At 44.3% G+C, this 27,857-nt stretch overlaps 1 pseudogene; it reads right to left on the reverse strand.

Moving 5' to 3' along the window:
* Positions 1–8,754: 8,754 nt before the first annotated feature.
* On the reverse strand, positions 8,755–27,321 carry LOC136526229 (probable LRR receptor-like serine/threonine-protein kinase At3g47570; annotated as a pseudogene).
* Positions 27,322–27,857: the final 536 nt, after the last annotated feature.

Consider the following 27,857-nt stretch of genomic DNA (forward strand, 5'->3'; position numbering starts at 1 on the left):
GTTTTGAGTGTTAGTTTTTAGCTACCCTCATCGGCGGGTTCAAGCGTCTTTTCAGCTATTTTGCTCTCGGCCGGGATGCTCAGGCATGTTTTCAGCCATCTTGCTTCTTGTTTTGGGTGTTAGCTTTTAGCTACCCTCATCGACGGGCTCAAGTGTCTTTTCAGCTATTTTGCTCTCGGCCGGGATGCTCAGGCATGTTTTCAGCCATTTTGCTTTTTGTTTCGGGTGTTAGCTTTTAGCTACCCTCATCGGCGGGCTCAAGCGTCTTTTCAGCTATTTTGCTCTCAGCCGGGATGCTCAGGCATGTTTTCAGCCATTTTGCTTTTGTTTCGGGTGTTAGCTTTTAGCTACCCTCATCGGTGGGCTCAAGCGTCTTTTCAGCTATTTTGCTCTCAGCCGGGATGCTCAGGCATGTTTTCAGCCATTTTGCTTTTTGTTTCGAGTGTTAGCTTTTAGCTACCCTCATCGGCGGGCTCAAGCGTCTTTTCAGCTATTTTGCTCTCGGCCAGGATGCTCAGGCATGTTTTCAGCCATTTTGCTTTTTGTTTCGGGTGTTAGCTTTTAGCTACCCTCATCGGCGGGCTCAGGCGTCTTTTCAGCTATTTTGCTCTCGGCCGGGATGCTCAGGCATGTTTTCAGCCATTTTGCTTTTTGTTTCGTTACAACAACTCGTTGAAAGTCATGACAAAAGATGCTGTGGATGAATATCATCTTTATTGATCATGAATATAAACTAATACATATGTTGTCGAAGAATATTGTCCTTCGTCGATTGTGAACGTTGGTCCCTTATGACTTGCATATCCGTTTTCTCTTGAGTTGTTTTTACACGTAGAATCTTCTTAGCTGGCTGATGTGCCATGTATTGCTGATTTCTCTTCCATCTTCGGTTATTAACTTGTATGTGCCTGGTCCGGTGACTTTTGTGACAATGAATGGACCTTCCCATGGACTGAGTAGCTTATGTCGTCCATCAGTCTTTTGTATCCTTCTTAGCACTAAGTCTCCGACTTGTAATGATCGAGGATGGGTACTCTTGTTGTAGTGTCGTCTTAAACCTTATAGGTATCTGGCTGATTGGAGGGTAGCATTTATTCTGACTTCTTCTGAGCTATTGAGTTCTAATCTTCTTGTGTGTTCTGCTTCTCCTTCATCGTATTGTTCTATCTTTGGTGATGTCTAGATCAAGTCAGCAGGTAGTACGACCTCTGTCCTGTAAACTAGGAAGAAGGGTGAGTAGCCTGTTGCTCTGCTCATTTGAGTTCGTAGCCCCCATACTGCTTTAGGCAATTCTTCAATCCACTTGGCTCCATAGTCCACTAGTTCTTCGTATAATTTTGGTTTTAATCTGGCTAGTATGAGTCCATTAGCCCTTTCTACTTGTCCGTTGGCTTCTGGATGTGTGACAGACGCATAGTCTATACTGAAACCACAGTCTTGTGCCCAGCTTTTGAATTCTGTAGCCGTGAAGGGGGAACCTAGATCTGTGATGATTCGATTGGGCATCCCGAAGCGATGTATAATGTCTTGGATGAACTCGACTACTTTTGCTGTGCTGTATTTTGCGAGTGGTTTGTATTCAATCCACTTGGTGAACTTGTCGATTGCTACAAAGATGTACTCAAAGCCGCCTTTTGCTTTCTTCAGAGGTCCTACTTGATCCAGCCCCCAGCAGGAAAAAGGCCAAGCGGGTGGGATGCAGATAAGATTGTGAGCTGGCACATGGGCTTGTCTTGCAAACATTTAGCAACCTTTGCATTTTCTGACAAGTTCTTCTACGTCTTTCAAAGCGGTTGGCCAGTAGAATCCGGTGCGAAATGCTTTGCCAGCTAGTGTTCTTGAAGCGGCATGATTTCCACAGCAACCTGAGTGTATTTCGTCTAGGATCTCTTTTCCTTCTTCAAATGAGACATATTTTAGGAGTACTCCTGATGATGTTGCTCTTCTGTAAAGTCTATCTCCTACTAGAACATAGTTTTTGCTTTTGCGAACAACTTGGGTGGCTTCTGCTTTATCTGCTGGCAATTTATTTTCTTTGATGTAGTCGATGAAAACTTGGCTCCATGAAGTGTTGATTACCAAGATCTGAATGCCTTTAGCCTGAATTTTATGGGTTGTTTCACTGGGTTGTTTGATAGAGGGAACTGATAGCTCTTTTATGAATACACCGGGTGGAACCTTTGCTCTATCTGATCTGAGCTTGGCGAGGACGTCTGTTGCAATGTTGGAATCGCGCAGGATGTGTAGAATTTCTAATCCTTGAAAATGTTTTTCAAGTTTCCGTATTTCAGCACAGTAAGCACTCATGTTTTCTTTGGTGCAATCCCAATCTTTGTTGACTTGGTTGATGACTACTGCTGAATCGCCGTATACGAGTAATCTCTTTATTCCGAGAGTAATTGCCACTCATAACCCATGGATGAGGGCTTCATATTCTGCTTCGTTATTTGTAGCTTGCCATAATATCTGAAGGACGTACTTGAGTTGTTTTCCTTCTGGAGAAATGAGGAGAACGCCTACACCGGCCCCGCCTAGTTTGAGTGATCCGTCAAAGTACATCTTCTAGTGGTCAAGGATTGTATCTGATAAAGGCTGTTGAATCTCTGTCCACTCGGCCACAAAATCGGCAAGGGCTTGAGATTTGATTGCTTTCCGCGGGGTGAAATCGATGTTAAGAGCTCCGATTTCAACTGCCCACTTGGATATGCGCCCCGTGGCATCTTTATTGTGTAGGATGTCTCTGAGTGGAAAATCTGTCACCACGGTAATCTTGTGGCTTTCGAAATAGTGGCGAAGCTTGCGTGAGGTGATGAGTAGAGCGTAGAGTAGTTTTTGTACATGCAGGTACCGGATTTTGGATTCTGACAGTACTTCGCTGATGTAGTATACGGGACGTTGCACTTTATACATGCACCCTTGTTCTTCTTTTTCTATGACTATTGCCGTGCTGATTATGGTAGAAGTCGCCGCAATATATAGCATCATATCTTCGTCTTTCTTTAGAGGTGTCAGGACAGGCGGCGAGGTGAGGTATTCTTTAAGTTTTTTGAAAGCTTCGTCGGCCTCTATTGTCCACTCAAACTTGTCTGTCTTCTTTAGTAGTTTAAAGAAAGGTAACCCCTTTTCGCCGAGTCTTGATATGAAACGGTTGAGGACCGCCATGCATCCTGTTAGTTTCTGCACATCTTTGATACTTCTAGGTGGACCCATTTCTGTTATAGCTCGAATTTGCTTGGTGCTAGCTTCGATCCCGCACTGACTAACCAAAAATCCGAGTAGTTGTCCTGAGGGAACTCCAAATACACATTTGTTTGGGTTCAATTTCCATCTCCATCTCTTCAAGTTTTCGAAGGTTTGCTTTAAATCTTCAATTAGAGTGTTTGGGTTCTTTGTTTTCACTACTACATCATCCATGTATGCCTCCACATTTCAACCATTTGATTCCTAAGGCAAGTTTGGATAGCTCTTTGGTACGTGGCGCTAGCGTTCTTTAGTCCAAACGACATGGTCTTGTAGCAGTAGGCACCAAATGGGGTGATGAAAGATGTCTTGCTCTGGTCTTGTTCTTTTAGTGCGATCTGGTGATACCCTGAATAGCAATCGAGAAAAGATAATAGAGCAGATCCTGCTGTTGAGTCAACTATCTGGTCAATGCGTGGTAGCCCAAATGGATCTTTTGGGCAATGTTTGTTGAGATCTGTGTAGTCGATGCACATGCGCCACTCGTCCGTGTTTTTCTTCTACACAAGGACCGGGTTTGCTAACCAGTCTGGATGAAGGATTTCCCTGATGAATCCGGCTGCCATTAGTTTTGTTATTTCCTTTTTAATTGCTGCCTTTTTGTCGGGTGAGAATCATCGTAGACGTTGCTTTACAGGCTTGGAGCTTTCATTAACATCAATTATGTGCTCAGCCAACTCCCTTGGGACTCCTGGCATGTCAGCTGGCTTCCAAGCGAAGATATCTTTGTTATCCCGAAGAAAGTTGGTGAGCGCGAGTTCCTATTTTGCCGAGAGGTGAGCACTGATGGTTGCTGTCTTGGAGGTATCGCCTGTGCCTAAGTCGATTTGCTTGACGTCGGCTTCTTTTGGTGGTGCGATGATGCTGGGCTTTTTAGCCGGTATTTCTAATTCTTCTTGGCTTGTCTCTGCAGCGATTGCGGCTATTTCTTTTCTTCCATTGTCGGCTTATGCTTTAGCTGCAATTTGGATCGCCTGAATGTCGCAGTCAAAAGCACGCTTCAAATCGCTTCGAAGAGAAAGGATACCGTTGGGTCCTAGCATCTTAAGCAGTAAGTACGGATAATGTGGTATTGCCATGAATTTGGCCAGTGCTGGGCATCCAAGGATTGCATGATATGACGAATCAAAGTCAGCGACCTCAAATTTGATAAACTCTGTTCGATAGTTTGAAGGAGTTCCAAAAGTAACGGGTAAAGTAATTTGTCCGAGTGGCATGGCTGCTTTGCCGGGTACTATTCCATAAAAAGGTGTGCTTGTTGGCGTGATCATCCCAGCGAGTTGTAGTCCCATTTTCCTTAGAGTTTCTGAAAAGATGATGTTGAGTCCAGCTCCCCCATCGATTAGTACTTTGGTGATGGTCATACTAGCAATAGTTGGATCTAGAACCAGTGGATAATGGCCTGTGTTTCTCATGCTAGTCCATTGATCTTCTCTGGTAAATTAGATAGGATACTGTGACCAATTGAGATATCTTGGTGTAGCTGGTTCTGCTGTCATAATGGTCCGTAGTGCTAGTTTTTCTTGATGTTTGCTTCTGCAATCCGGAGCCCCTGAGAAGATCACTGCTACCGTTCCCCTAGGTTTTTGGAATCCTTTGTCCTCGTGGTTGTCTTCATCTCTTTTTTGATTGTCCTCTTTGGTGTTTTCCTTACTATCTTTTCTTGTGTATCGATCATTGAAAGTGTAGCAATTTCCGATGGTGTGCCTCCCATTAGGGTGCAATGGGCAACGTATGTTTTCAATGTCATCATATCTTCTGGGTTTGGAAAACTTCTTTGATTTGTCGGCCATTGCCACAGTATTGTCTGGTCTACGTTTTCTTTCTTGATGTCTGCTATTTTGGTGATTTTGCTTGTCCGAGTTGTCCTGGTTGCTTCTGTCCAGGAACCTCTCTCGTATTTTTTTCTTCTGCAGTAATCATCTTTTCTACTGTTCATCTGAATTCTTCGTTGTTTCTCGGATTTTCTTTGCAGAAGTCTTGAAATTGCCACCTAGCCATGATTCCGTGAGAGAAAGCTTCAATTACTTCTCGTTCGGTTATGTCATGCACTTGAGCTCATAGTTTGCCGAATCATCGATAGTAATTTCTGAGACTTTCACCTCCCTTTTGCTTGAGTCCTTTTAGTTCTGCATGAGTGATTGGGTGTGTAATGATTCCTGCGAAATTCTCACAAAAAGCTCTTTGCAAATCCTCCCAATTTCTGATAGATCCTGGATTCAGTTTGTCGAACCATTGGAGGGGCATGGCTTCTAGTGCCATAGGAAAGAACAGGGTTTTGATATCGTCATCTCCTCTGGCTAGTTTAATTGATTGTGAATATATTCTGAGCCATTACCTTGGTTCAGTTTTGCCATCATACTTGGAGTGGTTAGACGGTTTGAATTTATGAGGTAATCGTACCAATGCAAGCCTGTTCGCGAAACAGGGGAATCTGTCGTGTGTCCTAATTTCTTTGAATTCGGATTCGGCACCTTCTTCTGGCCAACTATCGTTTTGATGGGAATAATCTTGCGAGGTTGTCCGGGTAGGCACCCTACTCCTGGTCTTCCTTGGTTGTTCAAATCGGTGGCCTTGATTATGTTCCTTCCTACTTCCTCCGTCATGGCTTCCACCCGGCCCAAGTCTTTCGAAAGCAGATTTCCTTTGATTTTGATCTTCTTGCCTGTGGGTTGTTGATCTGGCAGGTAGTCTTGATCAAGCTCTCTCTTCATGCGTTCTCGAGATCATCGATCAGAGCAAGTCCTAGAGCTGTTCATACTTTTCACCGGGATGTGAAGTTGCTCCGAGTTCTTCTAATGCTTCTCGAATCTTATCGTAAGGCGTATTTGCCGTGCGTCTTCCTTCGACTTCTCATTGCGATTTTCTTTTGTCGTACTCAACCAACTCTAACTCATATCTGATCCAAGCTTCCCTGCGCTGCCTAGTACGGTGTTGGTGCCCTTGCTTCAACTTGTTTTTTCTTTCTCTAGCTTGTTTCTGACTCTCGGTTTCTCCATCGTAGCCCTGGGCAAAGGGTGATATGTTGGATTCTGATTCATCTGATGACCTGACATCGGGTGCTTCTAGGGGTTTAATGGTGACCAAGGACATCGAACCATGAGCACTTCCCATGCGTGAGCCGTTCTGTTATTGGTGTTAGTTTTCATACTATCGGAGTCGCTGATAACTTTAGTAGATGCCTCGATGTCGTAGATCGAGTCTCCTTCTTGGTAAGGTAGAATAGCTGTTGTTGTTGTGCCGACTAGTTGGGTTCTGCTATCTTCAGGAACGGAACCTGGCCAGTGGATGATACAGTCTTGCGATGTTATTGTTAGCACGAGACCCTCCTGGGCTCCTATCAGTGGTATCCCAAGCATTGGTTTGAAAGACCTTTCGATCCGTCCCTGATAGGATTTTGCCATGTTGTCGAGCCCAAATGGAAAAGAACTCGACTTTTTGAAAGAACTAGGTAATTCGAGTTGTTTTGGGTTGTGCTCTAGAATCCTGCCAAAAAAGAACTCGGTTTCTTGAAAGCACTCGAATAAGACTTCATCTTGGACACGGAGCTTGAATTCGAGTCGGATGTGCGTAGCCGTGAAATCTTATTTGAATCGGATATTATGAGCTACGCGAATCTTCTGGTGAGCTGATCCATCGTAGTTGTCGAAATAGGAAATTCTTCATGCTGATCCGGATCTTTGAGGAGATGGCTTTGGAGCCTGCCGTAGTTGTCTGCCTCGCAGATCCATGAGCCAAAGATGAAAGTTGATCCCGTCGGGAAGATCATGTTATCGAGGTCCATCGAGCTTTCGGATGCAAAGTCACCGAAAGCCCTACCTGGCGCGCCAGCTGTCGATGTTTCACCACCGATAGCCTGCCACGGGGGTACTCAGGACAGTATGTTCGGGCTTCAGCGTATGCTGAACTTGATGGTTAACGCAAGAGACAATCGATTTATCCTGGTTTAGGCCCGTTATCGTAGATCGAGTAATAACCTTACGTCCAGTCGGCGTTAGCCTTTGCGTTGGATTAATTGTGATATGTTGTGTTGTACAATTGTCGTCCTCTTCTCTCAGGAGCCCTGCCCTCCTTTATATAGTTAGGAGGCCAGAGTCCTAGTCGGTTTACAATGAGATTTCCTAGTAGGATTACTTAATAGTTCTACTACTAAGATTACATGGGAAGAATCCTAATTAGACTAGATCTTCTCTCTCCCTTGCGGGGTATCCTGTGGGTCCCGCATCGACACAGAACAACTAAAACAACCTTTAGGTGGCAGCAGCCAAAAGCTACACCAAACCTTTTGCACTTAGACCAAATGTTCCCTTCAAAAATTCTTATAAGAACAACCTAGACACTTGGTACAGCATCATAAAACATACTCATTTCTGTGTCGGCCTCGGGACCCGCCTAGCGCCGCCGCCCGCCGCCCACCGCCTTCCACCACCACAGGTCCCACTCCCTTCTCCTTCGGCAGCCAGAGAAAGTGGGAGATTCATCATTTTTAATAAGTTTTTTAGTAGATCGAGACCTTAGGCTTAGGGTCTCTCCATGCCAAGTTGGTTGGTATTGGAGATTTATCTCCTCCTCTCCGGCAACGGCGCGGGGTAGGGTGGAATCGTTTTCTCCATGACAGCGCTTTTGAAGATGAGGGCGACAACTACGGCGTCAACAACTTCATCGCTACGACAATATGGAGACTTTTCTTTTCGGACGACGACACCAAGGCAGAGATGATGTCGCCGCTATAGAATAATTTTCTCCGGTTTCTTCTTTGTTTTGTTGTGGTTACATCTGGTCACGATGAAGGACTAGGGAGAATAAATTTCAGATCAGGCTTCCTCATTCTTCGGTGGTAGAAAGAAGAAGGAAGACATAAGAAAGAAGTTTCTCAACTCTGCTTGCAGGAATGTTGGTCGTTGTTCATTGGGCATTTGCCCTCAGGCCATTGCCGAGTGTTTGCCTGTGCGGTCATCTATATGAAGCATCATACAGGTTTTGGTTTGAGATCTTGAGCTATTCACAACGTGTGTACAATTTAGATGAAAATAGTTTCTGAGTGCTTGTAATGTGTTGATGTAGCCAGCTTTTATCTAATACAATTCTTCTTTCAGTCTAAAAAAAATCATCCATGCTCCCAGAGAGATCAACAAGTTTACTCTACTTTTCCAATGTCATGGAATTAGAGTATTAATATGAAGCAACCAATCACAGAATATCTCATCCTCAACTCATGGTGCGAGGTCCGGTAGACCAGATCGGCGTAAGAATAAATACCAAACTAATTATCCAGGGATGAAACCGTCTTGTTTTCTATTTTATCCTGTCCATTTCCGCGGGATATGCTTAACAATTATGGGATGTAGCCAGACAACATGTTTTTTTTATGAATACGGGAGGGGTTTCCCTCTACTGGCTTTTATTAATTTTAGAACAATGTTTTTTGACATGCGAAGTCTTTTTAGATTAATGTGATTGCCAACTTCCTCCAGTATTCCTCCAATCAAGTAATTATGTGACAAGTCAAGTTCTTCAGAAAGCAAAGAAATTTTTGAAGATTTTACTTGGTATAGTCCCATTTAGCGAGTTGTATGCAAGATTGAGTACTTGAAGTTCAGTGCAGCTTCCTATACTTGTAGGTATTCTTCCACTCAAGTTGTTTCTATCCAATTTAATATCAGTCAGCTGAACAAGATTACCTATAATATCAGGGATTAGGCCTGAGAGTCTATTTTGTGCAAATGCTAGAACAACGAAGTCGTGCAAGTTTCCAATTGTTGGTGGTATACTTCCAGTGAGCATATTGTAATCCATGAATAGAACACTGAGGCTCCTCAGATTACCTATCTCTGGTGGTATAGGCCTAGAAATGATGTTGTTCCATAGCCACAGTAACTGGAGATTATTGGAAAGGTTTCCAATGGAACTTTGCAGGTTCCCTTGCAGGTTGTTGCCATCAAGCATCAGTTGCGTCAGTTTGGAGCAATTTGAGAGTGAAGAGATCAATTCCCAGTCACCTGCTTCTAACATGTTGTATGACAAATCTAGTATCTCCAAATTTGGCAATGACCCTAGGTATGGCATGAGCCCAGTTAGCCTATATTGTCTGCTAGGTAAAGCCATTGTAGTTGGTATGCAGCAAGGAGAGAAGATGGGATTGGGCCAGCAAACTTGTTTGCCGAGAGGATTAATCCCTGAATGTTTGGGAGCGTGTAGCCAATGTTGGAGGGCAATCTTCCAACAAGCAAGTTATTTGCCACAGTGAGATCTGTTAGGGAGGACATGTTGAAGAGAGATTGTGGAAATGGACCCGACACGTTGTTCACATTCAAGTTCAGTATTTCTAGTGTTGAAATATAACCTAGGCTCTCCGGTATGCTACCAACTAAATTGTTATACTGAATATGTTGAGTAAGTAGGGAGGAAAGGTTCCCTAGTGAGGGATGGATTGTTCCCGAAAGATAGTTCTCCCCTAAATGGAGGTGTTCAACAGGGGGAGAGTTGGCAGTGATAGGTGGTATAGAGCCAGAAAAGCTATTCCTTTGGAGGCAAATGGCAATAAGTGATGAGGTATTGAAGAGAGCCTTAGGGAGCTCTCCACTAAGATTGTTGCTCATGAGGCGAAGAACTTGTATTGTTGAACTACTCGCTAAGAGCTCTGGGATCTCCCCAGCGAGCATTTCTCCAAAGATCAACATATCTGAAAGAAAGGTTGGTGCCCAAAGATGGCGGTATGTTGCCACTAAGCCTATTGCTAGCAAGATTTAGCATTCGCAGCTCTATAAGAGCTCCAAAAGCAGAGGGAATGCTCCCTTGGAGCTAATTATTGCTGAGGTTAATCTCCTAAAGATGCATGCACTGACTAAGGCTAGGTGGGATCTCACCATGGAGGGAATTGTTCCACAATCCTAGGAATTGAAGTTGGTCACACAAAGAGAGTTCAGATGGGATAGTACCTTCTAAAGAGTTAATGCTGAGGTTCAGGTTTGTAGCACCCGGTTTTAAGAACAAAATCAGATACACACCATATATGAGCCTAGGAAGTCAAATCTCACATATAGCTACAAATAAGGGTAATTTCAATAGACAATGCTCAGTATATAACGTTCTTAGTATAAAGAATATAATCTTAGATAGCAAACAGTGGAAAGACAACTCTGATCTTCGGGTGAAGACTCAAATTCCACAGGGACAACCGACTGGTTGATTACAAGCTTAATTCCTCTAAACTCTAGCAATCTAATACCCATCTGGAATTTTTTTCAAAGATTTAAAAAGTAAAGCAAGCGTAAGTACATGTCGTACTCAACAAATATAACATGGGGTTTATGAGGCTCAAAAGGCTGACACTGGTTTAACTACGATTAACTTTTAATGAGTCATCTTTTAGCAATTGGGTGACAACAAGTTAATTCAAAAGCACATATAAACACATGATCAGATAAACATGAATAATGAATAGCATAAACAGTAATCATTAGTGAGCATCTTTATCATTAGTGTTCATCATCTATTCCGTAAGGGTTCCAAGGCCACTCGTGACCGTGAATACAACTGATATACTAGGTTTACACTCTGCAGAGGTTGTACATTTTCACTGTGAGTCGTGATTTACGCTTTCGCCCGAGACGACCAACCTCTTGACCCACTACCAAGGAAGGTCAGCAGGGTTCACTATAAAGCATTTCAAAGGTTCGTCTAACAAATTAGGGCTGCTAGGTTTATGTGGCCTGCGAATGTAGGGCTCCCCTTCCGACAGGCATAATAACGCACAACCTATACACTAACAGACAAAGGCCGCACTATATCCAATCTGGAACACACCCCTCTTGCGCCATAAAGATAACTTCTAACAATCTAGAAAAGGTCCTCATACTGAGCTAAAGCCAAAGCTATTAGCCCTCACAGTTGTACTATAAGTCCCGGATGATCACTTACAGACAATGTTTTCCTAAACGCTAAATGGTAAACAGTCGGTCACCTACCGTTTAGCCATTATTCGAGCAAAACGTCCCATTAAATGGGCTAAACGGCCAATTAAACGGGGTAAATGGGTGATTAAATGGAAACGGTGCACCACTGTGTAGCGTTTACATGGTGTGTAAACGGGCTCAACGACCATTTAGGTGAACAGAGCTTACAGATAAGTCCTTAGGGAGAGGAATCTAGAGCACCATAAAAATAGCTCAATGATCTAGCCCCTGATTCCATGTTGCTAAAAAAATATCTTTTAACGTTTATTGCATATTCCATTAGTCAAGTTACAAGATCATTGTTGTGGTTGAGCAGTAGCATCATACTACCCATTGCAATAACCCATAGGAATTAAAGAATCTAGGATATCAAATAGCTAGAAAAATTACTATGGTTGCCAAGGTAGACACATGCATATGATTAAAATGATATTAAGGTGAATAGGACAACAAGGAAGATTCCATGCTATACATGCCTTAAACTCAGATCATTCTTCTAGTCCAAACCTTCAATAGAACTCCTTGATCAATCACGTAAAGCTCACCGACTGGACATGATCATAAAGCACCACACAAGCATTCATGCAATCATACACGAAGCAAATAATAGATCTAAATTAAAATAGTACATCAATCATAGAAAAAAGTAAAAAAGTTTGAAAGACAATTGTACGTATCGCTACGAACACACAGTCGTGAGAGGCACGCTAATCGGAGCTACGGTTTGAAAAGAAACGACTACCAAAAGATCTACTCATAAGAGAAAATATACAACTATAAGCTTCATGTGTTTTAACTATATAAAAGCTTATATAAGATATTTTATAGATAATATAAATTAAGTCAAACTTAGGTTTGAATTATAATACTAAAGTAAAATAAATCATATTTTATTTATAAAACCCAGTTGCATAATTATTATTCAAGTTAGAGCTTAAACCATAAAATTCCAGAGTAATTAACATAGTAAAAATTATTACTAACGCGTAGATTACGTCGTTATGAATCCAACGTAACTTGAACGGGTCTAAAAGCATCTAGGCCCCTAGTTGGATTTCGGTGATTAATGTCAATACAATATTACTATGACTAACGTATGTTTTGCAGAGGCAATTAAGTTAGGTCATGGTAATGGAGATCGATTGGGCAATCAAGGTGGTTATGCCCCTATGATGGAAATCATTTCGGTTTTCAAAGGATGGACGACAAGGTTAAGGATGACTAGTTCTAAGTGTTGATTGGAGTTGGAGTGACACTTAGAGTAGTTTAGGACTTTGTTTTTCCTTTGGCTGTACTATTAAGGGGGGTATGAACGGGTAGCTTGACCTAGTTGAGTCTAGTGAGTTAGGTGTGGTGCACACTTATTAAAACTAGCTCTAGGTAGCTCCTATGAATGCCTAAGATCCTTTGGAGCAAACTTCATTCACATATGATTGAGAGTTGGAAGTGAATAGAGGGTCAAATGCTGACCGGACGCTGGCTCCAGTGCGACCGAACGCTGGCTCCGGTGCGACCGGACGCTGGCCACAGGGTCCGGTCAGTTTATTTATCAAGAGACTGTGTTCGGTGCGACCGGACGCTGGAGAGGTCAACTGATCGGACGCTGAAGTCCTGTGTCCGGTCGACTCCAGTAAGGTTCCAGAGAAGGGAATCTGTGACTGGACGCGTCCGGTCAGTACTGACCGGACCCTAGGGGTTCAGCGTCCGGTCGAGTACAGTAAGGTTCCAGTAAGGGTTTAATGCAACCGGACGCATCCGGTCAGTGGTGACCGGACCCTGCCAGCGTCCGGTCAACACATTTTCACTAGTTCATGGGTTGAACTGACCGGAGCGTCCGGTCACCCCGTAGAAGCTCATAACGGTTCGTTTTTCAGGCTGCCTTATAAATAGAAGCTCCACTCGTGTGTAGAGTCACTTTTGCTCATTCCAACAGCTGAGAAACATGTTTGTGAGTGCCAATAAGAGCAAGGTCCTAGTGAGGTGATTGAGATTTGAGAATCCAAGAGAGTAGCCTCATTAGTGAATCAAGAGTAGCAAAGTGTGCATCCATCTTCTCATTAGGCTTCGCGTGATCAAGTGAGAGTTCGTGCTTGTTACTCTTGGTGATCGCCATCACCTAGACGGCTTGGTGGTGGTTGGGAGCTTGGTGATCACCCAGTGGAGCTTGTGGGTGACACAACTCAAGTTGTGAGCGGCTTTGGGTGATTCGCCGTGATGGAGTGTCAAAGAATCAACCCGTAGAGAGCACTTGATCCTTGCGTGGATCAAGGGAGAGCTACACCCTTGCGCGGGTGCTCCAATGAGGACTAGTGGGGAGTGGCGACTCTCCGATACCTCGGCAAAACATCGACGCGTTCCTCTCTCTCTATTTACTTTGAGCATTTACTTTGAGTATTTACTTTGAGCAATTCAATACTTGTCTTTACATTCATAGAATTGCCATGCTAGAGTAAGTTTGAAACATAGGTTGCAAGTCCGTTGTGCGTTAGTTTGATAGAAACACTTTTCTAGGCACAAGGGGTTAATTGGGCTATCCTTAGGATTTGATTATTGCAAGAAAATTTAGAATTAGCCCAATTCACCCCCCCTCTTGGGCATCTTGATCCTTTCAATTGGTATCAGAGCCTCGTGCTCACGTTTTAAGCTTAATCGCTTTGAGCAAGATGTCTCATGGGGATGGACCTCCTCCTATCTTTGAGGGAGATGACTTTCCATATTGGAAAATCCACATGGAGGCGTACTTAGAAGCTCTAGACGTTGGTATTCTTAGAGCCGCCTCTCAAGGCTTCCCAAAACCTCGGGATGCTACTAACCTACAAGGCGATGAGGTTAACTATGAAAAATGGAATGCAAAGGCTCAAAACACCATCTTTAGAGGCCTTTGCAAAGATGTGTTTAACCATGTAAGAAACCATAAAGATGCCCATGCACTATGGTCGGACATTTGTGTGCTCCATGAGGGAACCAAGAGTGAGCGTGAGGAACGCTATCATCTTATGATTAAAAAGCTAAATTCTTTTGAGATGCTTCCTAAAGAAAGTGCTAATGAGATGTATTCTCGTTTAAATATTCTTGTAGAGGAAGTCAATGGGCTTGGACTTACTCAAATGTCACCATCCGACATTGTGAGAAAGATCTTGAGTGTCCTCCCTATTGATAAATATGGGCACATTGTGACCGTGCTACATCAAGGTGATCTTTCCACCACGACACCGACACAAATCTTGGGAAAGATCAATGCTCATGAGATGTACATGCACATTATGCCACAAGATGGCTCATCCTCTACAAAGAAGAAAGAGAAGGACTTAGCATTCAAAGCTAGCCAAGATAAGGGCAAAGCAAGACTTGAGTATGAGAGCTCAAGTGATGAAGAAGATGATGAAGAAAGTCTTGCTCTCATGGTGAAGAAGACCGCCAAGATGCTAAAGAAGCTAAACAAGAGTGGCATCAAGTTTGATGGCAAGAAGAAGTTCTTCACTAGCTCAAGAAGAAAGCCAATCTTCGAGATGGATTGCTACAATTGTGGCGAACTTGGCCATCTAGCTCATCAATGCACAAAGCCCAAGAAAGACAAGTTCAAGAACAAGAACAAGGGCAAGAAAGATGACTCAAGCAATGAAGATGAAGATGAGAAGAAAAAGAACAAGCCATACAAGAAGAGAGATGGCAAAAAGAGAGACTTCTACAAGAAGAAGAAGAGTGGAAAGGCCTACATTATCGGTGATTGGCTCACGGACATTGATTCATCAAGTGGATCATCCGATGATGATAGTGACAATGAGAAGGTGTCTGCCATTGCTATTGATCTTACATCTTCACCGCCACCATCGCCATCATCCTCTACATACCTATGCCTTATGGCCAAGGGTGAACGCAAGGTAACTAAGAATAATGATAGTAGTGATGATGAGCAAGCTAGTGATGATGATAGCGATAGCGATGATGATGATTCACCTACATATGATGATCTTGTCAAAATACTAAGAAAATACACTAAGATCATTAGAAAGAGTAGAGCTATAAATGAAAAGCTTGATGCTAAAAATGATTCACTCTTAGCTAAGTGTGATACTTTGGAAAAGGCTAATGATGAGCTTAGAGAAACTATTGATGCTATATCATCCAAACTCAAGGGCTCAAATCTTCTAAGAGAGAGCTTAAGGATAAACATGATAAACTTGAGTGGGTGCACAATGAGCTCATCACTAGTCACAACAAGCTAAAAGATGAGTATACAACTCTTAAGATCAATCATGATACTCTTGTTATTGCTCAAGAATTCTTACCAAATGAGCCACATGATGCTACTAACCATGTTGTTAAGATTGATATAGCTACTTCATGTGATGATTTAATTGATGAGAGCATTGAGCATGGATCTAGTAGCAAAGGCAAGCAAGTGGTTGAGTGCAATGACTATGATGAGTATGTCAAGCTCAAGAGTGATAATGAGAAGCTCATGAAAGATTTTGAAGAGATGAAAAGCCACAACATCATTGTGCTAGAAACTCTTGATCATGACAAAGAGTTGATCCTTGAGAATGAGAAGCTCAAAGAAGAAAACAAGAAGCTCAAGGAAGAGAAGAAAGATGAGGCTCTAAAGGAAGAAAATAAGAAGCTCAAGTTGGAGAAAGAGCATCTTAAGATTGGGTTGAGCAAGTTTGCTAGAGGCAAGCACCTCCAAAGTGAGCTACTTATGAACACCATCATGAAGATGGATAGAAGTGGCATTGGATATGTGGCAAGTGTAGAGAAGAAGAATGCTCAAGCTCAACAACAACAATCAAAGCCAAAGAGATGTTTTGAGTGTGGACAAGAAGGCCACTTTGCTCATGAGTGTCAAACTCCACCGCCACAACCCTTGCCCAAGCATGCTAGACCCTTTGCTTTCAATGCTCACTACATGCTTAGAAAAGATTCTAGTGGAAAGATGAAAGTCATGTTCTTTGGACCCCCCAATAAGAGTAGGCCTAAGAAGATTTGGGTGGCTAAGTCACTTGTTGAGAAGGTGAAGGGCCCTCAACAAGTTTGGATTCCTAAAGCTTGAATCTCTTATGTGTAGGTGAACTACAAAACCGGTGGAAGTCATTGGGTTATTGATAGTGGTTGCACTCAACATATGACCGGTGATCCTCGTATGTTCACCTCACTAGATGAAGAGGTAGATGGACAAGAGAAAATAATATTTGGAGATAATTCAAAGGGCAAGGTTAAAGGATTGGGCAAAGTGGCAATATCAAATGATCATTCCATCTCCAATGTGCTCTATGTTGCTTCATTGAGCTTCAACTTGCTATCCATTGGATAATTGTGTGATCTTGGCTTTCAATGCTTGTTCACCAAGAAGGAGGTTGTTGTATCCAAGGTAGATGACAATCAAGTGATATTCAATGGATTTAGATACAACAACTTATATCTAGTGGACTTCACCTCTGAAGATGCAAATTTGAAGACTTGTCTATTCACCAAAACAACACTTGGGTGGCTATGGCATAGAAGACTTGCTCATGTTGGGATGAGCTCACTCAAGAAGCTAATGAAGAATGATTTGGTGAGAGGGTTGAAGGATGTGAAGTTTGAGAAGGATAAGCTTTGTAGTGCATGTCAAGCCGGTAAGCAAGTTGCAAATACTCATCCAACCAAAGCTTTCATGTCAACCACAAGAGTGCTAGAACTCCTACACATTGACTTATTTGGACCAACAATATACAAGAGTTTGGGAGGGAATCTCTATTGTCTTGTGATTGTAGATGACTATTCAAGGTATATATGGGTATTCTTCATTCATGACAAATCCAAAGTTGTATCTTGCTTCAAGAAGTTTGCCAAGAGAGATCAAAATGAATTTGAAGTGAAGCTCAAAAAGATTAGAAGTGACAATGGGAAAGAATTTGACAACACAAACATTGAAGCCTATTGTGATGAAGTTAGGATCAAGCATGAAGTCTTCGCAACTTATACTCCTTAACAAAATGGTGTAGTTGAGAGGAAGAACCAAACTTTGATCACTCTTGCAAGGACAATGCTAGATGAGTACAACACCCCTGAAGCTCTATGGGCGAAAGCAATCAACACCGCATGCTATGCATCAAACCGCCTATTCCTTCAAAAGTTCCTTGGCAAGACACCTTATGAGTTGCTCAATGAGAAGAAGCCAGATGTCTCCTTCTTTAGGGTGTTTGGTTGCAAATGCTACATGTACAAGAAGCGACAACACCTAGGGAAGTTCCAAAGACATTGTGATATTGGTTTTCTTATTGGCTACTCATCAAAGTCCAAAGCATATAGAGTATTTAATCATGCCACCGGCTTGGTTGAAGAAACATATGATGTAGAATTTGATGAATCTAACGGCTCCCAAGGAGCACATGAGAATCTTGATGATGTAGGTGATGAACCATTGAGGGATGTTATGAAGAATATTCAGGTGGGAGACATCAAGCCAAAAGATGTTGAAGATGATGTACAAATCATTGATCAACCTTCTTCATTAAGTGTACCACAAGAAGGTGAAAAAGATGGGAGAGTAGAAAATGAAGATACTCATATCTCCTATGAGCAAATGGTGGTTCAAGCACAAGATGTTGATGCTCCACAACCTCCTCCCTAAGTGGTCAATAGAAGAAATACACCTCTCCTACAAGATCATCCACAAGATCTCATCATAGGGAGTCCATCAAAGGGTGTAATGACTCGATCTCAAAAACTTACTTCATTTATTGCTCATCACTCTTTTATCTCTTGCTATGAGCCTACCAAGGTAGAAGAAGCTCTTAAAGATCTAGATTGGATCAATGCCATGCATGAAGAGTTGAACAACTTCACTCGCAATGAAGTTTGGACTCTTGAAGAGCGACCAAAAGGTGCAAGAGTCATTGGAACAAAGTGGGTGTTCCGCAACAAGCAAGATGATCAAGGAGTTATTGTGAGGAACAAGGCAAGACTAGTTGCAAAGGGGTTCTCTCAAGTTGAAGGTTTGGATTTTGGAGAGACATTTGCACCGGTTGCAAGATTAGAAGCCATCCACCCTAGATATCCTAATCATGTTTATAGGTTGTCCAAGGCACTATATGGGCTTAAGCAAGCCCCAAGAGCTTGGTATGAGCGCCTTCAGGACTTCCTCATTGAGAAGGGCTTCACCATTGGGAATGTCGACACCACACTATTCACCAAAAAGCTTGATGGGCATATCTTCATTTGTCAAGTATATGTTGGTGATATCATCTTTGGATCATCAAATGAAGACTCATGCAAAGAATTTGGTGAATTGATGTCGAAGGAGTTCGAGATGTCAATGATTGGTGAGCTTACATTCTTTCTTGGTTTTCAAGTCAAGCAAATGAAAGAAGGCATCTTCATCTCAAGAGAAATACATAAAAGATCTTCTCAAGAGATTCAAGATGGATGAATGTAAGCCAATCAAGACACCAATGCCTACCAATGGACATCTCGACCTAGATGAGGGAGGTAACCCGGTTGATCAAACTCTCTACCGTTCTATGATTGGTAGCTTATTATATTTAACCGTATCTAGGCCCAACATCATGTTTAGTGTGTGTATGTGTGCAAGATTTCAAGCTAACCCTAAGGAAACACATTTAATTGCCGTAAAAAGAATCCTTAGGTATCTTAAGCACACACCAAGCATTGGCCTTTGGTATCCCAAAGGAGCTATATTTGAATTAATTGGCTATTCCGATTCGGATTACGCCGGATACAAAGTTGATAGAAAGAGCACATCCGGAGGGTGCCATTTGCTTGGTAGATCACTTGTGTCTTGGTCCTCCAAGAAACAAAATAGTGTGGCTTTGTCCACCGCCGAAGCGGAATACATTGTCGCGGGTGCTTATTGTGCACAAATTTTATACATGAAACAAACTTTGCTAGACTATGGTGTAGTTCTAGAAAAGGTACCTCTTTTGTGCGATAATGAAAGTGCGGTAAAACTTGCAAATAATCCAGTTCAACACTCTCGCACCAAACACATAGATATCCGCCATCACTTTCTAAGTGATCATGTTGCTAAAAATGATATATCACTAGAAGGTGTAAGAACCGAAGATCAATTAGCGAATATCTTCACTAAACCGCTAGATGAGGCTATATTTTGTAGATTGCGGAATGAGCTCAATGTACTTGATTTTAGCAACTTCACTAAAAATTGAGCTTGTGTTGTCCCTTGCATTCATTGTAATATACAACATGTTTAATTTTTGGCAATGCATATAGGGTTTGTCTAACATGGTTAAGATAACCACCAAAAAGCGTGTGAAGAAGCCTAACCTTGGATCAAACTTAACAAGCAACTAGATTTACGTACAAAGTATTCCATTTGCATGGATGTTGTTTTGTCGTTTTGTTCCATTTGCTCTCTTATTGTCTATTTTCTTAAAAAGAATTATAGCCTAAGGCAAAATATTTTGAAAAATATGAGGTTTGAGAGAGGTCACTCACATCAGTCCCAATTGGTGTTTATTTGGATCTTATTCAAGTTGGGACTTGATTAGAAATAGGCAGTGCAAAGGAATTTTGAAGATTTGCTGGGAAAGGACCACCGGACGTTGCACCGGATGCTGTTGTCCAGCGTCCGGTCAGTTCACAGGAGGTGAACTGCTGCTGAAGGAGTGATCGAACGCTGCGTTTGTGTGTCCGGTCAGGAAGGGATCCAGCGTCCGATTATTTGAAGAAGGAACAGGCTGTACTGACCGGACCCTGCCTGCGTCCAGTCATGGACCACCGGACGCGTTTGGTCCCGATTCCAGAAGAATTGGACCTCTCTGGAATCGACCAGACGTTGGGTGGTAGCGTCCGGTCGCTACCACCGGAGCGTCCGGTCAGTGGATCTCGTGCGACTTTAGGACCCTTCTTCCGTTTCCTATTCTGTCGCGTTGGGGTCTTCATTTAACCGTAGCCGTCGCATGGCTTTGCCCTAACCCGTACGCTGCCATAGCTTTCCCAAGCCCTAGCCTGCGCCGCCACAGCTCCTCCGTGCCTCCTGCGACCTCGCGCCACCGTAAGCTCGCTGCAGCAGCTCCTATGCCCACATCGCCGAGCACCTCGTGCCACCGCAACCGCCGTCGTTGTCCCGCGCTGAATCGCCGCCGCCTCCTGCGCCCTTGTTCCTGAGCGCCTCTCACGATCCAGCATCGCTGGAGCCGAGCCCGTGCGCCCAGCGCCTCCAGCCAGTGAGTAGCTCCACCACACCGATCTGCCATGACCTAGCCCTGCCTCCGCACCGTTAAGGCCCTTTTCTGCCAATTCATCTTTTTACCTAGCTTCAGCGCAGCAACCCAATCTTTGTCACATTGTCACTGATCCCCGACCGATTCTTCACAAAGCTTCGAAAACCCTAACCCTAGCTGGTTTAGAGATTCCCCGTGCGACGTCTCATCTTTTCCCAGATCGCTGATCGTCAGGTAGCTTGCTCGTCGTCTCAATTTCGTACCTACATTGCTTGCTTCCTAAGTCTTTCGCATCTATTAGATATATTGTGTTTATTCGTATATCCATCTATTCCATCGTGTAGCAAGTCGGTGCCGTTGAGGTTCTTGTGGCAGTTGTCAGACAACTCGGAGCCAAGCTCGCGAGTAAGGATCGAGGCCAAGCCTCGGGAGTGTCAGTTTGACAGTTGATCTTCATTAACGGCAGTTCATTCTCTTGTCAGATCAGATGGCTCGCACCAAGAACGTTGGTGGTGGTCTAGGTGATGATGATCGGAGGCCCCCGCCTCGCCAGCCTACAGGACCAAAAGGCAAGGCAACGAAGCAAGTGACATCCAAGAAGCGCAAGTACCCTAACACAGAGACAGCGAGAGCAGCTATAGTCGTTGAGGCCATAGAGCGTGCCGAGAGAGGCGGTGCCCGCAGTGGAGTTGTCATAGCAGATCATCTGGCACTAGATGCGCAGGGCAGACTGAGGGAGATTGAGCGACTTCATGGTAGTCCACCTGGGACTGTCATGATGGTAGGACGTCATCTGGCTATTGAGGAGCCTCAACGTCAGGGGGAGTCCCAGCAGGAGCCACAGCAGCAGCCCCCACCAGTAGAGCCTCAGCCAGCTCAGGAGACTCAGGAGGGCTAGCAGGCCAAGGAGACCGGGCCAGCACCCCAGCTACGCCACTCTGGTTGTACCAGTGCTATAGCTCCAGCGAGGCCAGCTACACAGCGTAGGGGTTCACGCCCACCGCCTAGACCACAAGGTCCGCCTCCAGTAGTACATCTTGACTTGAGGGCCGCCACAGCCAGGTAGGTTCACCAGCTACGGTTTGTTGAGTTTGACGTGTGGTTCCCTCCTAGGAGGGATGAGAGAGCAGCAAAGGGGTTCTACACGCCACTATAGGAGGATTTCTATAATGCTTATCTCAACAGTGGGGCAGTGTTCAGATCTCAGAGAGTCTGTAGTATAGAGTCTATTGTGGCAATAGCCGAAGAGCATATCCGCCCTACTTGTCAAATTTGTCGGGGCTAATAGATTTGATTGGCCGGACAGGAGTATATGTACCATCTTGGGTCCGGCAGTTTTATGCTTCGCTCTATGTTGATCCGCATCACAACTTCATACACTTTGCATTCAATGGCAGAGACTACAGGGCGATGAGTTTCAGGGCCCGAGAGATACTGAGGCTATAGGATCAGCCTATCAGATTGCATGAGGTATGCTATGGATAGCAGGAGCCTCCTAGGTGTCCTCATAGAGGGTTGGTGCCCCCTACAAATCTGGTGCGACATTGCTTCATGGAGCCCTTTGGTGAGGGGTCGAGGAGGAACCCTAGTGACCTTACTCCCACTACATGAGTGCTTGAGGCTATCATCAAGAGGACACTACTTCTTAGGTTGGGATACATGGAGGGTCTGACTCGCTTACAACTCTGGCTCCTTAATGCCCTGATGCAGTAGACCGTGTTCGATATTTGGGACCTCCTTCTATTAGAGATGTAGGATACTATAGCTGAGGGCTTCAAGGGTCGTAGACAGCTTCCATATGCACATTGGATTACATTCCTGATGCTCCAGTCTGTGTAGGTTTGGACCCCTGAGATGGTTGCAAAGTACAAGGGTGCCACCACAGAGTTTCTAGCATATAACATGGCATAGAGGATCAGGCACAGCACTCCACAGGCACCCGCTCAGCCCAGTCATCGTCCAGATGTTCCAGAGTCAGCAGCTCAGCAGGACGAGATCATTAGAGGCATAGCCGCTATAGAGGAGGAGCAGCTTGAGGCACAACAGGGGATGACCGAGTCCAGTGATAGTTCGGATGATGACTATCAGCCGATTCCTCAGATGCCTCCACGCAGACATGATGTAGAGGCCGGCAGCTCTAGCTCAGTTCCACCTGCACCACAGATGGACCCCGCATTGATTGCCATTCTTGAGCGGATGCAGCAGGAGCAGGCATGATAGGCTTAGGAGACAGCTGCCAACTTTGCACAGTTTCAGGCTTGTCAGGATGAGTTCCAGCGGCAGCAGCAGCTCCTTTAGCAGCAGTAGTTACTTATGCAGCAGCAGCTCATGGGATTTATGCAGCATGTAGTAACAGCACTTGGGGCCCCATAGCCATAGCCTTCGCCCCAGCTTGCTCAGCCTGCCACCACTTCGATGACTCCAGCAGTACAGCCCAGTGGGCTTCAGAGTCAGGGACAGCCTCCAGCTCCATTTGCTTCACCCACAGTTTAGGTGTCCCAGTGGTTGTCCTCACCAGTGGTTGCCCTGTAGTTCACTCCATATCATATGGGCTTCTCACCGGAGCAGTCACCCTCGCTTTTTGTGCCTAACACATCAGTCTCCAGGAGTCTTGGAGCATCCTTCAGCGAGTTGATCAGCATGCCTACACCGCCTCATATGCATGTCGTCGGTCCTTCTACAGCAGCTCTAGTTGTCATGACTACTCAGAGGCTCCCCTCGTCTATCGCCTCGTCAGATCCTACGATAGATGTACTAGCAGCACCATAGGCAGCACCTGCCCTAGCTCAGACCCAGACTGCTTCAGCGTCACTTCCTACCACAGAGGGTCAGTCAGTTCAGAGCTCAGGGTTAGATGATGATGGCGCCTAGTTTCATCTTGCTCCACGTACTTCAGCGCCCGACTCGTCCGCTGTAGCCCCACCAACCGACCCTTAGGTTTTGGTGTTTGACGCCAAAGGGGGAGAGGGTTCGAGTATGTAGACTCAGGGGGAGCGAGATTTAGGGGGAGCTAGTTATCTAGTATTAGATTATTATATACATTTGGAGTTTTATCTGTGTGTGATACACTATTACTATTATGCATTCGTGTGTTACTTTCATGCATACTATTATATCTATATGATAGTGCTGTCTACGTGATTGTGATATATGACATGTGTGCTCTCTACTTTACATTATTTATATGTCATATCACTTATGTTATGCTCATTTGCTTTTGCTTCCGCGTCTATACTTCGATGCAAATGAGCTTTGTTACTTGTACTCCTGCTTAATTCATATCCTTTGAGTACACAGTGTTGGCTTGGGCATATAAGTTTGCCTAACTCTTTTGTTCTTATCGACAATAGCTTATATGAACCAAACCCATAAAAAACCTCACTCTTTCACATACTCGAGGTAGTATTGTCATCAATCACCAAAAAGGGGGAGATTGAAAGCATCTAGGCCCCTAGTTGGATTTTGGTGATTAATGTCAATACAATATTACTATGACTAACGTGTGTTTTGCAGAGGCAATTAAGTTAGGTCATGGTAATGGAGATCGATTGGGCAATCAAGGTGGTCATGCCCCTACGATGGAAATCGTTTCGGTTTTCAAAGGATGGACGACAAGGTTAAGGATGACTAGTTCTAAGTGTCGATTAGAGTTGGAGTGACACTTAGAGTAGTTTAGGACTTTGTTTTTCCTTTGGCTGTACTATTAAGGGGGGTATGAACGGGTAGCTTGACCTAGTTGAGTCTAGTGAGTTAGGTGTGGTGCACACTTGTTAAAACTAGCTCTAGGTAGCTCCTATGAATGCCTAAGATCCTTTGGAGCAAACTTCATTCACATATGATCGAGAGTTAGAAGTGAATGGAGGGTCAAATGCTGACCGAACGCTAGCTCCGGTGCGACCAGACGCTGGCCACAGGGTCCGGTCAGTTTATTTATCAAGAGACTGTGTTCAGTGCGACCGGACGCTGGAGAGGTCAACTGACTGAACGCTAAAGTCCTGTGTCCAGTCGACTCCAGTAAGGTTTCAGAGAAGGGAATCTGTGATCGGACGCGTCCGATCAGTACTGACCGGACCCTGGGGGTTCAACATCCGGTCGAGTACAGTAAGGTTCCAGTAAGGGTTTAATGCGACCGGACGCGTCCGGTCAGTGGTGACCGGACCCTTCCAGCGTCTGGTCAACACATTTTCACTAGTTCACGGGTTGAACTGACCGGAGCATTCGGTCACCCCGTAGAAGCTCATAACGGTTCATTTTTCAGGCTGCCTTATAAATAGAAGCTCCACTCGTGTGTGGAGTCACTTTTGCTCATTCCAACAGCTGAGAAACACGTTTGTAAGTGCCAAGAAGAGCAAGGTCCTAATGAGGTGATTGAGATTTGAGAATCCAAGAGAGTAGCCTCATTAGTGAATCAAGAGTAGCAAAGTGTGCATCCATCTTCTCATTAGGCTTCACGTGGTCAAGTGAGAGTTTGTGCTTGTTACTCTTGGTGATCGCCATCACCTAGACGGCTTGGTGGTGGTTGGGAGCTTGGTGATCACCCGACGGAGCTTGTGGGTGACCCAACTCAAGTTGTGAGCGGCTTTGGGTGATTTGCCATGACGGAGTGTCGAAGAATCAACCCGTAGAGAGCACTTGATCCTTACGCGGATCAAGGGGGAGCTACACCCTTGCACGGGTGCTCCAACGAGGACTAGTAGGGAGTGGCGACTCTCCAATACCTCGGCAAAACATCGCCGTGTTCCTCTCTCTCTATTTACTTTGAGCATTTACTTTGAGTATTTACTTTGAGCAATTCAATACTTGTCTTTACATTCATAGAATTGCCATGCTAGAGTAAGTTTGGAACATAGGTTGCAAGTCCGTTGTGCGTTAGTTTGATAGAAACACTTTTCTAGGCATAAGGGGTTAATTGGGCTATCCTTAGGATTTGATTATTGCAAGAAAATTTAGAATTAGCCCAATTCATCCCCCCTCTTGGGTATCTTGATCCTTTCATGATCAAAACGGGGCTAAAATGTAGAAGATATGAATTAAACAAGATTTTCTTTAATAAAATAATAGATTAAATCTAACCTCAAATTTTAAAAGTTGAAAACATATATAACAGTAGTATGAACATGTAGATTATAAAATTGCGAACCTAACGCAAGTTGAACGGGTCAAATCGGAGTTAAAACGGAGATTTTATGGCTAAATAAATAGGTGAAAATGTATTTTGGATCTAAACCGAAGAAACTACGCCTTCTAAATAAGAAAACGTATTCTGGGAAGGTGCTATGGATTGCGGGTTCTAAAATCAGAAACCCGAGGTTCTCTTTAGAAAAAAACAGGAACTGCGGGTTAAGACTCAAATAATTAAAATAGTCTTTTTGTAAAAACGTCAATGAAGGGGTATCTTCTATTTGAGATCGTTCGATCCAGATCGGACGACTACGATCAAACGGAAGGGAGATAGAGAGAGAGAGAGAGAGAGAGAGAGAGAGAGAGAGAGAGAGAGAGCTGGCCGGGCTGGCGGCGAGGTCCACGACGGCGCCATGGCTAGAGGTAAGCGGTGCTCGGTGAACTCGGTCTACGGACCACCATTGAACGAAGAAAGAGCACGAGAAGTTAGAGGAGACGACGGTGAACTCGGGGTGAAGCGACGGAGGGCAGCGCAGCGCTTGGCGAGGCGGACGAGAATGGCAGCGGCTAGGGCTAGGCGGCGACTCGGTGTCTCGGCGAGGGCAGCTGCAGTTCCGAAGCGTGGGATGGAGGCAGCGGGCACAGGGCTAGGTATTTATGAGGCGGGGGCGGGTTGGGCAGCAAGGCAACGGACGACGTGGCGCAACGAAGTCGGGGGGGGTGGTGGAGTCCGGTTCGGCGACGGCACGAGGAAGAGGAAGCGGCTAACAGGCGGGGCCGCATCGTCAGCGAGAGAGAGCGGGGCGCTCGGCAGCGCGGTTTTGCTGGTCCGGCCCAAGAGCGGGCGCGTGGCGAAGCGGCCAACTGGGCCGAGTAGAGAAGCGGGGAACAGGATGTGGGCCGCGCGACTGCTGGGCTGCGAAGAGGTAGAGGAGCAGGCCTTCGGGCGGGAAGGAGAGGGGCCAGGCTAGAGCAATCCATGGGCCAGAAGGCAAGGCTTGCTCATTTTTTTTCTAAATTGTTTTTCCTAATACTTTTTCAAATAGGTTTTGAATTCATTTGAACCTTGAATCAAAACCAAATTTAAATATTATTTCAAATATACTTTTCAATTCAAATAAAAATAAGAAATTTTGGTAAGTTTTCAAAAATATTTTTTTACAACTTTTTAAATGCTTTTATTTTCTAATTTCCTTTTCTTTTACTTCAAAGCAATTTCAAAAGCATTTTAAATTCATTTTGAATTTTGGATTTAACCACTCATAACAATAGATCAAATGCACCGGCATGCATGCACATCCATGTTGCTACTCCTTATGATGAATTTTAATTTAATGAAAAATTATTATTTCTCTATGTTTTCATGCACAAAAATTCAAAATTACCTCAGTTTACATCTATTTCAAAAGGAGCAAATTTTAGGGTGTTACAAGGTTGCTGAGCCTGCTGAGGAGACCGAGCTCTGACGGTATGCCACTGTGGAAGCTGTTGTTTGACAGTTGCAGCTTTGCAAGAGAGCTGAGGTTGCCAATACAAGGTGACAAGGAGCCTGTGATGCCTTCTGATGCAAGGTCCAGAGCAATGACACGGAGAGGCGCCGGCTCTGAGCTGCATGTGACCCCATGCCAGTTGCAGAGTTCCATGGATACGTTACTCCATGAAGCTAAAAATCCGGGTGGACCTGAGAGCTGAGACTTGAAGCGGAGAAGAGGTTGTCGATCATCTTCGCTCTCATCACAGATGTCTAGTGGTAGGGAGCAACCGAAAATGAGACAGAGAAGCCAAGCAACGTTGGGTGACAAGACTCCCAAAGAGGCCATTGCTGTTAGTTACAGCTAGGAGATGCAAATACGATGTTTAATATGGCACAAGACTTTCCTAAAAAAAATATGGCACAAGCCTAGATAACCACTCAGGATGAACCACGGTCCTATTTGAAGATATGCTGGGAAGTTGAAAGCTGTATGAATGCTTGCGTTTGGAGTTCAGCTTTGTCGGCGTTGCTTCAGCATACTTGCTACCTTTTCTGCTTGGCCCAATTGAAGCAAGTTGTTGGCTTGGAGTCGACTTGTAGCAATGCAAGTTGTTATCTGGTAGACGTCTTGCAATTGATTTGCTTGGAAGGTTGTGCCAATGAGGCAATGAGGTCGAAAGATGCACTGAAACTGGACTGAAAAGTTGAGGAAGGGACTGAACAGTTCCGGCAAAAAACGGAAGAGTCGGCATATATACGGAGGCGTGAGTACGCGGCGCCTTGCCCTTTTCTGTGGGAAGCCACTCTCTCGCGAGGAATAATAATGAAATAAATTAGGATCCTGTTTAGATTCAAAGAGATAATAGTTAGCTGGATACAAAC

Source organism: Miscanthus floridulus, chromosome 19, assembly GCF_019320115.1.
Source record: "Miscanthus floridulus cultivar M001 chromosome 19, ASM1932011v1, whole genome shotgun sequence".
NCBI classification, from domain to species: Eukaryota; Viridiplantae; Streptophyta; class Magnoliopsida; order Poales; family Poaceae; genus Miscanthus; species Miscanthus floridulus.